This window comes from Podarcis liolepis (assembly GCF_965112155.1).
Source record: "Podarcis liolepis genome assembly, chromosome: 2".
Lineage (NCBI taxonomy): Eukaryota > Metazoa > Chordata > Lepidosauria > Squamata > Lacertidae > Podarcis > Podarcis liolepis.
The window spans coordinates 58,264,742-58,281,888 of NC_139555.1; the positions used below are offsets into that span (position 1 = coordinate 58,264,742).

The window sequence follows — 17,147 nt, forward strand, 5'->3', positions numbered from 1 at the left end:
ACTGTAGTGTCTTTATGGTTTATTTACACATATAGACAACCTGAGCGTACTACTGAGGGGTTCACAGCATTCATACACCAAGAGGTTCTGGTTTCTCCAGTAAACCACAGCAGCCTTGCTCTCAAATGTTGCTCTCTCCTCCTCTCTCCAGCCTGCTGCTTCCTAACTTTGTTGCTTAACTTCTAACCCTTTACACTAAAATTCTGCCTGCATTACTTCTCTCTATTCCTAACCCCTGGTTTTTTGTAGGCCCCACTCGCGTTGATCGGTTGTTGTGCTAACAACCCACCTCATGCAGGAGGCTAGTCCTGATTTAATTGGCTTTTGACACTTGGCTTAATTAAAGGATTAGCAAAGCCTAGCACAGCTCAGATACACATGGGTCTATCCTAAATACACGAGTCTGACTAGTTCCTGGTTTTAATTCTCCAAACCTTAATTAATTTCTAACAGCTGCTTAATCCAGAATTTAGGGTGGCCTGCACCCCACCCCACCCCGATTCATAAGAATAAACAGTACTACAAACTGTTCATTTACCCATCTTCAGCAAATCTCACTTGTGAATGACATTTTTTCAGAGCAACTTACATTAAGATATGCAATCCAGTGTGAAGAATAATCTGTTCTGTATGCTCTCTAACATTTCCTTGGGACTACTGGTTCATTCTGAATAGTGTTCCCACAGCAGTGACCATTACGCTCCTTTGAAAATACACACCACAAATGTTCTCCATTTCTTCATTTTACTTCATATTCTGTTGCCTCTGAACAGCTTCTCTGAAAATCTCTGGAATGCCAAATTGTGCATCATCAGGGGCCATGGAATATCCATTAGGCATTTGAGTACACCCTTCCAATGCTGAATTTCTTGGTTTATCATCCGCTGATGTTCTGCATCAATGCACTGGTTCAGCCTCGACCTAGATTCAGTTTCTATCCAGTTGCAGAATGAAGTGAAATGCTTGGATGACTTTTTGTGCTGTTTCAGAGTGTTTCCAGTCATTGGTCCTGATACTCCCAAGCAAAGAACTGGCAGTGGCAGTGGCACCACCTGGAAATGTTTTGCAGAAGCAGCAAAAATCCCTGCTGGTACTCTTAGAATAGACAAGCCAGCACCTTTTCAGCTTATCTAAAAGCCCTTTCAGCAAAAGCTTTAGAAAAATGACATTTGTTTTCATCTCGAGGAAAAGCCATATCCTCAATTTCATTTGGCCCATTGGAAACCACAGAAGGAGAAATATGTATGTAGAATGAGAAATATTGTTGATAGGTACATATAGTAGGGGTTCCTTCTCTTTTACTATTTCAGCAGGAGTCTCATGAGAGGCAGAGGTCTCATCTTCTATATTAATGGAAATTGGATCATTTAGACAGTTCCTACAGGTATTCACATAAATGCCCCACTTATACTATATGCCTCGCTGCAGTTAACACTATGGTGATATCAGCCTAAATAATACTACAAAACTGGCTGGAGTTTAAGGCAATTGCTTGAGTTGGTCATGCGGTTACTGCCGCTCTATATTTTGGGGCAACAGCAACTTTCAGTTTTCTTTAAAAAGCAGCAAGGGAAGAAGGCCGAAGAAGCAGCTACAGTCTGGGAGACTGTAGTATGTCCCATAAAGACCAATTATATCACTTCAATGGAGAGCCTACTTCATGTAGCTGAGGACAGAGTGCTAGAGATCAGCGAGGAGAGCTTGTAGCAGGAGCCATTTTGTGTGTGCGCTGAACATAATAAAGAATATAGGTCTACAAATCCATGAGGCCTTACTGAGTGAGTAGTGGAGAAGGCCAGCAGCAGGCCACAACCAGAAGACCTGTGAGACTGAGGTCTGCCCAAAGGGCATTGGAACAACATATTGAAGAAGGCGCTCAGGAGAAGCACAACCTGATCCCTCATGTAAGAAAAAAAAATGAAGCACACCTATCATTCTGCTTAATTTCAGAGCAAGAATTCTCACATATAACCTGTGCATGCAATAATTCCAACATGTGATCCCTAGCTTTGTACACACCTGGATAGGTCCTTGTAGGGGGTTCTCAACATCACACCTTCACCAGGCCCCATAAACACTCTGGGTGGCCCTGAAGAGCTGGCCATAGAGGTGTGGGCAGTATTCATTTTAGGGCAGGCCCTGCCTGGCAGACTAAACATCTGGACATGCCTTGTGGGGTCATGCCCCATCAGAGATGGGCCAGTTGCAAAAGGTTTTCCCCCACCCCCCGCTGCGCTCAGGTTTGGTGAAAGGGATCACAGATATCCATGTACTAAGGTCATCTATTGTGGAAATGAAATTGTCATTTGTTAGGAAGGACTGTAATTTTTGTTCAGGTAAATACTCTTGGCAGAATTCACTCATACGGAAAGTGTTATTACTACTGTTGGAAATCATAGTGATGGTTTCTGCTTTGCTTCTAGCCACTTGGTCTCCTTATCACTGCTTCTAGCTACAAACTGCACAATGGCTTCTTCCAGTCTTAACACTGCAATTCATAACCTAGATAAGCAGAGCTTTTGATATAGGCCACTAGGTCGAAGGGAACTAAATTGGTTACAATTACAACCGCGTCGTTGTGAACTGAGCCATGTGCACTATGCTGAATTCTCTTTTATGCGACAACCCATCTAGATTAAAGAAGACTCTTCATAGACGCTTCACTTACCCACAGAATAGCTAGAGGCAAGCTGTAATGGCCTAAGTAAGAAAGCCGTCTGACTCGCTCTGCGTTCTAGTGCTTGCTGGAGTACTGCCCACTGCTTAAAGTTCAGTTTTTATAAGTTTTGATCCTGTTTGAAAAGAGCATTACTCTCTAGCTTACATGAACAAAGGCTTGTCTTCCCAGCCTTGTAAATGTGAGTATTGGTATTTGTGCAGAAGCAGTAGTGACTTGCACATTATACCTAAGTTTCACTCCTGGATAATTACTTGTGAAGTGAAAAAAGATGATCTTCCCACAGTGCTGGTCTTAATTTGGAAAAGACCTACATCTCTGCCTCACCTTCACTTGAAACATGGTGGACATAAAGGGTAGTATCCAACTAAATTCTACTCAGTGTAGGACCATCAAAATTAAATAGCAATTGGATTTTTATGCTAGAGCCAGTCACCCAAGCTGTGTAATCTGTTAAGTTAAATGTAATGGAAATGAAAGCACACAAGAACAGTACAATGGAGGAACTCAAGGGTTAGGCTAATGAACCAATCATTCAAACTAATCTGTTAGTTCATCTACACGCCTTACCTGGATTAACTGATTGCTTCACTGAGGATTTGTTTCAGGGATGAAAACCAACCTGCTTACAGTATGTTGAAACTACATCCATCTCAGATATATCACACTGAAGAAAAAGAGTTTCAAGTCCATGTCAATTCTATTCAGGAACTTTACAAATCTGAAAACTTTAGGGATTAATCTGCTACTTGGTAAGAGTTGTGGGCAAAAAGACATACCAAATAAATATCACCCATCATTGCATGACATATGCAACATGTTTTAATGGGTATTATTTACTGGCAGGATATATTAGTTATATTTAATACTCTACAGATCCACATGTGTGGGATAGGGAAACAAAAGAAAAACAGTTGGTGCTTGTTTCTAAAAACACAGGGCTTGCACATAAAGAGCCACAGTAGCAGAATTTAAATCCAATCATAGTGAAGCATAGGGACAGGCCTTTAAAACTTATTTTAATACTTTCTAGCTGCTTGAGGTATAGCTGGCCTCCTTTATCCCTCTTGCAGAGAAACAGACCATATAATGAAGTAAGTTTTAAATATACTTTACTTACAGTCATGCTTTGTCCTTAGGAGCAGTGATAATAGGCAGGTAAATGCTCTTAGTTGAAAAATACACTGAAGGCAGCCTCAGATATATTCCTGAGGCAGAGAGATATGTTGAGGCATGGCTGCCTCCATCACATGCAATGTGTGTGAGACAGAACAGAAACAGGATACAAGCCTTACTTCCTTCCTCTCAGGAGAAGAGGGAATGTGACATTCCTGAGTCTACTCTAGAAATTTAGAACTCTGTAGTCCTCTGTAGTCACATACAACCTAGCACTGTTAGGTTTGACTGCAAATCTCTCACAATATGAACCTTATTGAACTACTGGAGCACACCAAACTGCTATTAAAATGGCCACCCTCCCAGTTTCTCGCCAGTTACAACACACACACAACTGAACAATCCTTTAGCGCTTTGTGCAGTGTGAAAACATGGCTACATGCAACCATGAGTGAAAACTGATCGTCTAGATGGTGTTTGCTGAGTGTCCATAGAGAAAAGTTGAAGATCTCTCCCAAAAGAGAAATTACTAAAAGAAATTGACTGTTTTGGCCAAAAGTGTTGAAGACTCCAGCTTTAATTTTTAAAATGGTTCACATTGTGTTCTATTTTTCCTTATGTTATGGACAGACAAGCATTAACAAAAAAAAAGTCTGCTGGTTTCAAACCTTATGTCTTGCATTCACCATCATAGCTAAGGCAGTTTCTGAGCCAAAGGTGTGGCACTCAGCCTTAGGGTTTTTGTTTTTTTTAATTTGGTTGAGAGTGCTGCAGTGTTGTTGTTCAAATTGAAGCTCTATGTCTTTCTAGTATCCTACCCGGTTATTGCTAACTGGACAAATAATGCAATTTATTTGAAGTTAGTTCTGAAAGGTACAATCCCATGCAATACAGTAAATCGCCAAGAGGCACAGCCCAACATTGTTTCTCGTTGCTTCTTTTCATCACCATGTAATGGGGCGTGGGGTTCAGTAGTATAAAGACTGCAGTAGTCAAGTCAACAACCAGCTCCTCCCCCAGAACTATTTATGTAGACACCCGTGCTGGCACCAGCAAAGTATTAAAAAGAAAAAGGTTTAACCCCCAGAGCAAAGAGCCTTCACTTGGAAAGGCCTGTTGACGTTGGCCAGGCTATCAGAATAAATAAGCAAGGAAAGAATGCAGCCGGGAGAGGTTCTTCCACTGGGCGATGATGAAAAAATAAATGTTTCATAACTTGGACAACTGAATGCATTTATGTAGGTAAATCTAATAATACGAAAGCCCTAGATAAAATCAGCATATTGACCTGAGCACGAATTAAACTACACTGCTGGTAATTTAATGGCATGCACACACTGTGTGATAATGGGTATTCAGGGGTGGTTGAAGGCAACTTTTGGGGGGTGCCATACACATAGTATAATCCCCATGTCATCCTTGCCCCACACTATTTGTCAGTCTAAGGAATACTCTGCTAAAACACTTCTCAAGCACTTGTTGCACACATTTGTCCACAGAGAGTGTGGTAACTTACCCACCCCTGTATACCAATGTGCATCCTGTTCATATCAATATATCAACACACCAGTATCCAGCCCCTCTATTTGGAAAAACTGAAAAATTATTACTTAAAAAAAATGGTATGTGCAAACAGTAACTGAGGGAAAGCGTAATAAAGGACACCCTTGCATACTACAGGGATGCGGGTGGCACTGTGGTCTAAACCACTGAGCCTAGGGCTTACCAATCAGAAGTCGGCGGTTCGAATCCCCGCAACGGAGTGAGCTCCCATTGCTCGGTCCCTGCTCCTGCCAACCTAGCAGTTCGAAAGCACATCAAAGTGCAAGTAGATAAATAGGTACCGCTCCGGTGGGAAGGTAAACAGCGTTTCCATGCGCTGCTCTGGTTCGCCAGAAGCGGCTTAGTCATGCTGGCCACACGATCCGGAAGCTGTCTGCGGACAAACGCTGGCTCCATCGGCCAGTAAAGCGAGATGAGCGCCACAACCCCAGAGTTGTCCGCGACTGGACTTAACGATCAGTGGTCCTTTTACCTTTAGCTTGCATGCTACTTTGAAAACATGCCCACCTGTCTGTATAAACAACACAGACAGGAGCTACTGCTTTGGATTTCATAAAGGTGTGTACAACTGCAAACCATTATACACAAAGGCATGTTGTGAATAAAACCCTCAGTGCATTTCAAAGGCTACATGTGTACACAGCCCACAAACACTTATACTTCACTCACAAGCCACCCCTACCACCAGATTCCTTGGCAAATGAAAACACTATTTCAAGTAACAGAGACCCATTTATGTTAATATGCAACATGCATATGAAGATTACATAGGGACACACTTGCCTCTGGACACTTAGAGCTATCTAACTTGAAATTCAATCAGGTTGTTTTGGATTACATTTTTATCACTTTCCTTCTTGCTCTTTCTCCCTTGCTTGTCAGACACACAAACACATACTCTCTCCCTATTACTCATCCTTAAAAGGTAACATTTTCTAAGTAACAAGAAAATTGGTCTGGAAAACAAGTTTCTGGCAGCTGCTCTCTGTCAATTTCTGTCCATGAGTCAGCAAACGGCTGTGTAAACGCCAATGCTCCACAATACTCATCAGGCCCTGGCAGTGCCAAGGCCCTTCCCACTGCCAGGGAGACAAATCCATCATCTAGAGCTGCTGTAAAGACAGCACTGACATTTAAAACCTGAGGGCTGCCTCCATTTCACGGTGTGCCTCAAAGACTTCAGGATTGCAGTGCAAGAGGTAGGAGGGGAAGTCTTCAAATTCCAGTAGCTGCTTTGGTACCAAACAGTCTCCTTGTCAAATGAAAAGGAATTCTGGTGAGGTTGTGCGAAAGCTGATTTGTCTCCATCTTTTTAAGAGTAACAAAGGTCTGTGGAACTTAGGGGCTAACTGCTCTGTTGTGGCCAGAGCTTTTGTGGACTAGAGCCCATGTGCAACTGACATAATAGGTTCTACTCTAGGCACAGGCAGACATGTGGAGGGCCACAGGTTCCTCACCCTGCCTTAGAGACATGAATGAGTATATTTGATTTCAGGAGGAACTGTTCTGAGCTCATTCAGCACACCCCACAATATACTTCTCTCAGCAACCTGATACACACAATTTCAGGGGTCTAACTGGGCTACTCGATAGTATGTGGCTCTCCAGACCTCTCTGTCTAGCCCAAAGAACTATATCCAGGCCACACACCCTCAATGGCCCTGTTTTACAACCTCCATGAGGGTTCTTGTCTGGCTGGAATGTGCCCCTCAACTCCAATAATGCTTCTCACTTGCATGGATGGAGGATAGAGAGTAGCATGCGAGTAGGAACAAGCCTACTGTGCAAAGGTAAAATTCACATTTGTTGCTCTGTTCACTTTTGCCTCTGGTCTAATCCACCAATGGCATATGGCCATTCAGGTTGAAAATGGTTCCCCATCTCTGCTATTATAGAGATAGTCCTGATCCACCAAATGCTTGCAACTTGAATGCACAACCAGAACCAAGCACTGTTTGCTCAACCCTAGTCTTGTCATTAACCCCAGGTAACAGCTTAAGACTTAAATATTAGGTGCCCATAAATACATGTCTTAAAAATAAAATTTAAAAACAACATAAACGTGGGATTCTGTTTGCAACTGGGATTACAGCACGCCCTCTGCAATCCTGGACCATCTCCCACAGTTGCAATTAGCAACAGAGAGTGGGAGCTCCCATTAGTTAGAATGCTGGCGCTCAGGTGGTGGTGCATTACAAATGAGAAGGCATTTGTTTCCAGGGAAACAAACTGATCTTTTCTACATCAAACAATATTACACAATTACATTCTGCATTCAAATTCCCAGCATCTAGTTAAGATGTTCAGAGATGAGACAGACCATTACAAAAGAACAATCTAAATCCCGGCCGCAAAGGGTCAGCAAATATAAGGATGGAAGAAGCCACAAAATAAGCCATCTTGGAATAATCTCGACACTGGAGGCAGTTCACTCTAATCATGCCTTATTTGCTGGTGTGTGCATTGAGAGTTAAAAACCACTTCTTGTATCATATTATCATGACTCAGAATTTCCCTCTTCTCCTTAAGAATTCTCTTCCTCCATACCAACTGCGTTCAACCCTGAGTTGCCAAGTCCCCATACCTTATTCACTGAGAGGCTCTTGTCCCATAAGGCAGCAACTTCTGGAAACTAGCAGCTGCCTCCCTGCTTCCTACCATCTATTCACAGTGCCCTTTTCTCCTGGAGCTCCAAAACAGGGGTGCAACTGGGTAATTTTAGACTCTAGACTCAAATTTGTAATCTAACCCTGCTGCCTTTGGGGTCTCCGGCCTTACACTCCCCTTCTTTAGGTGGTATTGCTTCATTTCTTCAAAATATGTGGCAATACAGTCCTCCTGGATTGGGGTGGGTGGGCTTTTAATGATTGTGTAAGACAGGGGTCAGCAAACCTTTTCAGCCGAGGGACCATGTGGTGGGCTGGAGTATATTTTGAAAGAAAAAAAATGAACAAATTCCTATGCCCCACAAATAACCCAGAGATGCATTTTAAATAAAAGCACACATTCTACTCATATAAAAACACGCTGATTCCCGGACCGTCTGTGGGCTGGATTTAGAAGGCGATTGGACCGCATCTGGCCCCCAGGCCTTAGGTTGCCTACCCCTGGTGTAAGACCTCTCCCCCAAGCTGGTTAACTGAAAATGTTCCCTTTAAAACTTCACTGTGACCAGTGATCATTTGGGGAAATACGAAGTCATGGTGGGAACATGCAATTTCATATGGATGTTCTTTCCTCAACCAGACAGTTCACATTAATCATTCTGAGGGGCCTGTTTGGCCTTGTTCACGAGTGTTATGGTAGCTGCCATAAATCAGCACCACCTGGGCACAATTCCAGGCAGAAGCTGCTTGTTCAGAAGGAAGTTGTAGCATGGTGTCGCCCATTTTAATTACCCCAGCTAATCCATTCAGGGCAGGCCCCATTAGGATTGTGGTACAGTTGCTACTGCAAAGTAGCTCCACAGGGCTGGCTCACACATTCCATTAGTAACTTATAGTTATCAGGATCTCATAAGCAGTTTGACTCGTGGGTACTTACCCAGGCCACTGTCTCTTAGGGTTGGCTGCCCATGCTTGCTCAGGAGGTATCCATGTGATCCTGGCTACTCATGTGCTCCAAACATCCACACTGGGCTAAGTTCAGGGTGCTGGTACTGCTATATAAAGCCTTATACAGCTCAGTACCAGGGTACCTAAAATATTGCCTTATCCCTTCCATACCCAACTGATCACTGCACTCTACAGGTGAGAACTGTTAAGTATAATTGACTTAATTGACACTGAAATGAAAACACCTGTATATTAATGAAGTTCTAAAATGAAAAATAGCTAAATGTGTGTTGGTGAAAAGGTTTAACTTGGTGTGTCCCCCCCCCCAAATGGGGCTATATTAAAGACAAGGAGAGTACTCTGAGCTCTTGCTGAGTTAATTATTAACTGATGGTTGTTCTCTGGCAGCTAACATGTGAGTGAACCTTTGATCAGGTGATGAAGGTATTGAGTTGCGAATCTCTATTTTGAAGGGAGTTGCCTTTGAGTCCTTTTCTCCCAAACTCCATGGAGTGAAGATGTAAAGGAAGCTCTCCTGAAGGGAGCCAATGCAGGCTGGAATGCAGGCGGTGGAGAGGAGAAAGAGAGACCTTTGCTTATAGGTCATATTTTGTAAGATGCTGAGCCAGTGCCTATGGATATTTTTGGATATTTTTGGTTGCATCTTTGATGCTTCTGTTTTATTTTGCACAGTTCTGCTAGTAAAATTTGAATAACATTTTCATGGGTCTGGACAATGCTTCATTTCCAAAAGGAGTCAAATTTATTGCATCTAGGCACTTCAAACTGCACAATATCTGCAACAAGGACATCCCTACAAATGCAATCTGATCAGGAGGTTCATTCTGTGTGATGTTAGAATTGTGCCTTCACCTGCGCTTTGGAGCTCCTGATATGAGGTTTCAGCTGTTAGCCTCCATGTTGTGTCAGGAGTGAACCAAGGATGAGTTTGGCTAATGCGAAAGACCCTGGCTTGACCCTAGGTGTAGTATTGCCATTGGTTTTTCTATGCTTGATCTTTTTGCCAGCATCGAGGATCCAGAAAGTTCGTCTGACTCACTAGAAAGCCAACATGCAATAATTCTAATAAGATAAAATGACTGGAAAACAATAGGTTAGCTGGGGCAGACTTCTGGCATCTAAAAGACCCTGCATCTGAAGACAAATTTCCTCCATCAATCAGAAAATCCACAAAAATGTAGATGCAGATCAGCAGAACAATAGCATCTGTAGGTAAAACAGCATGACTCACCAGAAAGCTGTTTGCCACAGTCATTGTTCTTAATAGGTAAATCCATTCAGGAGGATTGTCCACTATGCAAACATCCTGGATGAGTCACCCTTGTTGTGGACATGTCCCAATCTACTTCTTACCTTTAAGACTGGGTTCTTCTCTCCTGAAACCCTTCCCCTATGCGCAAGCACACCTACCTGGATTTTGCCCCCTTCTCATTGGTTATCATGCCAACTCACTGAGACACACTTTTGAATCCCCTACAAACCCTTGCAAGCCCAGATTTTAACCTTGCTCTGTGTGTGTGTCATCTCCATGACTTCTGTGTCTATATGCCATCTTTCTGGAGATCCCCTCTGGGTTTCCTGTCTGTGCACCCCAGGAACACCTTCAAACTTGCTGCTGGACTTCAAACCTAAAGCTCAGGGAAGGGTCTGTGCCTGTGACCCTGTTTTCCTAATAAAGACCTGAAATCTCTTTGGCCATAGACTCCTGAGCAAAATGCCTGGGTCACTCACAGCTCTTTTATTGTCTACACTCACATGGTGTCAGGAGTACTTTAGCCAGAATGGAAAATGAGCAAGGTCCCAACTAAAGAAGAATGGCAACTTAAGCTGATGGAATATGCGCAGCTTGCAAACCTAACATATAGAATAAGAGAAGAATACTACTTTATTGGAAAAGAGAAGATTGGAAAATGTTTATTAAATATACGGAGGGGAATTGTGTGCACTTGAAAACGCTGGCAGCATTAAGATAAATACAACAGTGTAAATAAGTTTTGATGGATGTAATAATGGAATACTGAATGGTTTAGTTTATGTAAAATATGCAGGGATATATGGTATGCAAAATGAACCATGGAAAGAGAAGAAGGGAAGATATTGATATATTAAGGATGTTTAAGTAAGTATTCAAAATAGTAAAAGAGAAAATTTAATAAAAATTATATATATATATATATATATATATATACTTTAGCCGGCACTAGAAGAGGTGAACTTTGCAACACTCTCTGTTTTTTGTGCTATTCCCTCCTTTTTAGTTTAGAATTCTTATTTAAGACAGAAGTGTGAGTATGTGAGTATGTTTGAATATTCTTTTGTGTGCCTGACACTGTACCTAGATATACATGCTGCTGTGCAGTGTTGTTAAAAACTACATTTATAATTATCTTCTTTTTCTATCATCTTTGTTTGGGTATAAATCCCTAGCCTCAGATACCTGTAAATAGGACAGCACTCAGTTTGATGCTACCTAAATATCCGTTTTGGGGGAGCATCTTTCCAGGACCTATTCAATATCTTCCTCTTCCAACAAGTGGAGGTTTTTATCCAAGTCTTTATATAGATTGGACTACAATTGTATTTTTATGTTTTTATTGTTACATTGCTTCAGGATGTTTTATGGGAAGCAATTCACAAATGAAAATAAATGTATGTATGTATGAATGAATGAATAAAAAGTTATCTATGTGGTGTGGGAGTGAGCCATGAGCGAGCAGATTTGGGGCAACAGCTTCATAACAAGGGTAATGAATGAATTGGGCCTTTTTATTAATTTGCTTGAGCCATTCTGGATGTAGCAACACAGTTGGCTTAGTTAGCAAGTGAAGGGGAAAGGGAACTTTGGGATCACTTCATTTTGCAATTTTTTTTATATTCATTTGAACAAGCTGAGTTTTTCAGCAGATTCTGGCAAGTGTAACCAGTCACAACTCCTTTGACAAAGGACCATTTTTTAGGGGCTGAAGTCAACGCAAGTTGGTTTCTTCAGCTTTTTTGGCAAGCCAAGTCAGGTTTACGAAATTTCTGTCAAGAGTCCAGACTGCAGCCTGACTCATCTCCGTTTCTAAAGTTCTGTTAAGATATGGCAGCTCACATTTTCAAACCAATGCTGCATTTGAGTGCATAAAACAGGGTCCAGTGACTAATTCTCTTGTCAGGCAGAGCAGTCCAAACCTCCTTATGCTGGGCTGGGCGAGGTGTTCCTCTACTCAGCTCTGCTGGCTGAACTTGCAGATGAGAGGCCTATTGGCAGTTTCCCCACCAGCAGGAAGCTCCAAAACAGGATGTTCTGAGGACAGAAAGGGAGCAGGGATGAGCCGGCCCAGGATCCTGAGCTCGTCTCACAGCCATCATACCATGACCTTGGCTCTAATTAGGAGTGAATCTGTCCAAAGTTTAAACTTCATTGCATGAACATTTTAACTAGGGCCTCACCTACAGAAATTTGCCTCTCCGCAGAAACACTCAGCTGTGTTATTCCTGCAACTTACCAAAAAGCCAACTAGGAGTGATTCTAAAATGCAAACAAGTTACTTATTAGGGTAACAATGAGGAAGTTCCATACAAACTAGAGAAGCAAAAGTTAATGCTGATGCTATCTTTAAATTGCCCTGACTCTGGGATAACTGACTCTGAAAGTTTGTGACACCCAGTAGCACCACACGATGAGGCAAGAGCTGACTGCATGACCCTCAGATTGGAAACTCGGATGTTGAGCATAGAGAGCCAAATAGATCCTCTGCTACTGGTTTAGAATTCAACAGATGGACAACACTACACTACAAAAAAAATGCCTGATTGAGCTCTCAAATGGATTATCCCTTAAAAACTGGGTACATCATGCTGCCCAACTGATGGGCAAATGTGACCGAGATAAAAAAACTTCCCTTATATTCACAGATAAATATTTTTAAACAAACTGTAAGGGCAGTAGCAATTAAAAATGACCTAAACTTTATGTACGCATCCACATGCGCCCCATTATATTTTAAACTTAGAGAGGCCCATGAACAAACACCTTATTTTAATGAACTGACTTTTGTACAACTTCGGAAAGCTTTTACAGAGTTACGATTAAATACAATAAACTCTGATAATAGAAATGGGAGACACAGAGGCATACCAACAAACAAACGTGTTTGCATTAGGGGATGTCCTGAAGTAGAGGACCTTACGCATTATATCTTGCGCTGCTCCTTATATAATGAAGCAAGAGAATAATTTTTAGCACCTACAATGACAAGGTCCCCTGGCTAGAACCCCCCTGACATGATTTTATATCTCCTCGCAGACATAGATAAGTATGTGACCTGGCGTGTAGCACTCTTTGCAACTGCCGCTAGGAAAATTATATAGCAAATTATATAGCCAAGATAGCCACCAACTGTAAAGGAGATGAATTTATTTGACCCTACCTACATCAAGCTATATTCTCTCTTTATCACCAAACTCCAAATATAATTGTACATTGTATTAATTAACATAATTTTTAATATATTAGTGGCCATGTGGTGATTTTAGCCTATAAATTTTATTGTTTAAAGTCTTAGCTTGTATATTAAGGTACTTCTATAACTCTTTTTAGAGTAGGTAATGTCTTGATAATATACCGGTAAATGTTTTACGTTTTTTGTATTAACCCAGCATATTTCCCTTTAACTGTTGAATGATTCTGTGTACATTGCGGCAGCCTTTGGCTATGTGCAATAAAACTAACTGACTGACTGCCTGCCTGCATGACCCAAACAAATTATGTTAATGGACCTCACTGGCTCTCATATTTTGTACTACCTGCTATGATTCCTGCTGGTACCTCTTTTTAGTCTTGAGTTTTGTTTTCATGTGAATCCTAAATCTCAGGCTCTTTGATCACCTTGGAAAGACTTCCTTTGTTTAATCAGATTAAATACTTTGTTAAGAATGAAATCTGATGGGATGCTTTGCTGTAGCCCTGTGTGTGGCTTCTTTAATTATATCTGATATTCTTGATATCAGTGTGAGATCCGTGTAAAAAAAAAAAAGTGGCAAGCTGTTGGTCTGAGAAAGTGACATTTGCTTACCAGCCTTAGTCACGTAATATGGGCCAGGGCTGCAAAATGTTTTATCCTTGGCACAGTCAATATCCCTTGACTCCAGGGTCTATTTTTAAATTTGCACTTTCATAAAATTGAACTGAAGTCTCTTACGCTTGGCTGGTTGGCATAAAAAAAACAGCAGCAGAATTGCAAATTATTTTCAGTACTCACCTCCTTGACAATTACTTCTAATGTCTTCAGACATTATTTGTGTTTGGCAATACCTATGGAGGAAAGGAAACAGTTGTATGTGAAGAAGCAATATCTTTCATCCGGCTGTGAAGTCACTCTCAAGGACACTAATGACACTGTCTGAATGGTATACGAACCCTCCCTTCCTCTTGTGTCATCAGCACTATAATAAATTTTAGCCCATCTGTTTCAGCCACAGTTCATAGGAAATATACAAAGCACACTGAAATGCTATATTGCTGTAACATCAAATATGCAGTTCATACAGAGCAGGACTGTGGCACCAAATTTAATCACATTTTAGTCAGCACTAAAGCAATGGATGTGACCTTTTCGCATTAGTATCTGGCATCAATTGCAAATTTGTTTTTTAAAAAACAACAACAAAACATTTAATTCTTCTGTGTGGGGCCCAATGAAGTGCTGGGGCATTCAAACCATCAATGACCCAGGAGAAAAAGTTGCGTGAGCATTGTAGAAAAACTGTTGTACATGGGCAAAGTTGGGTGTTATAAAGAGATGTTTGTGAAAAGCAATATGATGAGCTTATTGGAGCCTGGAGACTGTGTGAAGCAGCACTGCTTCGGCTGGATGGATCTCTATAAATATGGTCCATAAATAGCAACACCCTAGTGGTCCCGGGCCCTAAGGAAGTTAGATTGGCTTCAACCAGAGCCAGGGCCTTTTCAACACTGGTTCCGGCCTGGTGGAGCGCTCTGCCTCATGAGACCAGGGCCCTGTGGGATCTGATTTCTTTCCGCAGGGCCTGTAAGACAGAGTTGTTCCGCCTGGCCTTTGGCTTGGAGCCAATTTGATTCCCTCCCCCTCTTTCTTTTTTCTTTTCCTTTCTCCTCCTGCGATGAGGCTACATTTTAATATTTTAACGTTTCAATATTTTAATGTTGTATTTTAATTTTGTTTTTAAGTTGTATTCATTCAACTTGTTTTTATTATTGCTTGTTAGCCGCCCTGAGCCCAGCCTTGGCTGGGGAGGGCGGGGTATAAATAAAAAATATTATTATTATTATTCCCTCAATTAGCACAGTTGCAAACACACAGGTGATCACAAAGACACCATCCATTTCCATGACTTCTTTCCCTTCGTTTGGGATGAAACTAACCCCTGCCCTAAAAGTATGACTCTCCAGATTTGAAACAATCATCAGAATAGTGGACCTGGGGTCCTTTACGAAGAAGAGTGGGATATACATTTCATAAATAAATGAAATGAATAACTCTTACTTTGTTAGCTAACTTGCACCATATTTATTTCTGTTGAACATCTCTTGCAAGACTACGTATTCCTACCCCTGACATCTTTGTTAATGATAACATTACTAGACTCCTGGTGGGCTGAAAGGTAGACTGTAGTACATATACAAAAAAAATAAAATAAATAAATAAATAAATAAATGATTCAATAAATACTTCAGTTGGGCCTCTCAGTTACTTCACGGAGAGCCCCTGCCTACAATCAATAAAATTCATATTTTCTCTCTGGAAATAAAAAAAAGGTATATTTTCATACAACTTCCCTGACAAGACTCTATTTTGGGAGAAAGATGGAGAATGTTCTTTTGTGCACAAAATATGTGAACAGGCCCTATAATTGTGCATTGCCAGAATCCTGTGTCCTCATGCAGCATCCTAAGAACAGCCACAATTCTGCTGGCACAGTAAAGGCTGTGTGTGAGACAGAGAAAAAGAGACAGTCAGACAAAGAGACTTTGTGTTGCTTATAAGAAGCCAGGACCTGTACGTATCTCAGTTATATTTTGCTAAATTGTGCATCTATGCAGTCTCATGTTTAATACTGGTGAAAGGATCTCTCAGGTAGGAGTTCTGGGAAAGACTCTAATGAGCTGTTGCCAGTTAAAATACTCAGGACTGTGCTGGATGGATTGTTAATCTGGGTGTAAAGCAGCTCTTTATAAGCTTGGATGTGTGTGGTTCCCACAATTGAGAAGATGCACTGCATGTTCTTCCTGGTGCTAGAGCCTCTGAAAAGGAGGGTAGAATTAAGCCATAAATTACGTAGTTACTCTTGTCAGATACTTACATGGACGCTTCACCTTTATGCTTGAGATCTTAATCTGAATCATATTTTTAATTAATTAATTAATTAATTTCAACAATTTATATACCACTTGACTATGCAGTATACAGGAGATTGAAATGAGTTTAAAAATGAGTTAAAACTGTAAAATCTGAAATAAATTAAAATAAAACAGTTGTCAGGAGCTGTAGTCCAGGGATCAGCAAACTTTTTCAGCAGGGGGCCGGTCCACTGTCCCTCAGATCTTTTGGGGGGCCAGACTATATTTTGGAAAAAACCCAATAATGAATGAATTCCTATGACCCACAAATAACCCAGAGATGCATTTTAAATAAAAGGACACATTCTCCTTATGTAAAAACACGCTGATTCCCAGACCATCCGCAGGCTGGATTTAGAAGGCAATTGGGCTAGATCCGGGCCCTGGGCCTTAGTTTGCCTACCCATGCTGTAGTCAGTAATAAAAAAAACCCCTGATCAGTGAAGTTAATTCTTTATTCAAAGAAACAAAAACAGCACAGACCTAGTAATCAGAACAACTCTTCCCAGTAGGTCTTGCTCCAATGAGGCAATTGGGAGGACTGAAGATCCCTGCCTTCCCACCGCTCTCTAAGGTTCCTCCTCCGGTTCCTTCCCTAGCAGCCTAAGACTCCTTTGTCTTGTCTCTCTTCACTCCGCTCTCTTCACTTCTCTGCATGTTCTGGGAGACATGGGAAGAGGGGAGCTGGTTGCAGGAGGAGTAGGAGACTTCCTAGATTCTTCTGCAGCCTCCCTCATCTCTATCTTCTCACCCCCACTCCTCTCCTTCCTCTGAGTCTGGACTGCTCTCTGCCAGAGCCTCTTCCTGCTCACTGTTGCCTCTTCAGCTTTGACACCTCCTCCTCCAAGTCTGT

At 41.5% G+C, this 17,147-nt stretch overlaps 1 long non-coding RNA gene across 3 annotated transcripts; it reads right to left on the bottom strand.

Annotated features, from left to right (window-relative positions):
• Positions 1 to 8,642: 8,642 nt before the first annotated feature.
• LOC310699774 lies at positions 8,643 to 17,138 on the bottom strand. Of its 3 annotated transcripts, none has more exons than XR_014522238.1 (3): positions 16,778 to 17,138; positions 14,178 to 14,230; positions 8,643 to 9,017 (listed from the first exon to the last, which is right to left on the bottom strand). It is a non-coding gene; the product is annotated as an uncharacterized lncRNA (long non-coding RNA). The 3 variants fall into 3 exon arrangements; XR_014522239.1 differs by lacking the exon at positions 8,643 to 9,017 and adding an exon at positions 11,185 to 12,220; XR_014522240.1 differs by lacking the exons at positions 8,643 to 9,017; positions 16,778 to 17,138 and adding exons at positions 11,185 to 12,220; positions 15,441 to 15,851.
• Positions 17,139 to 17,147: the final 9 nt, after the last annotated feature.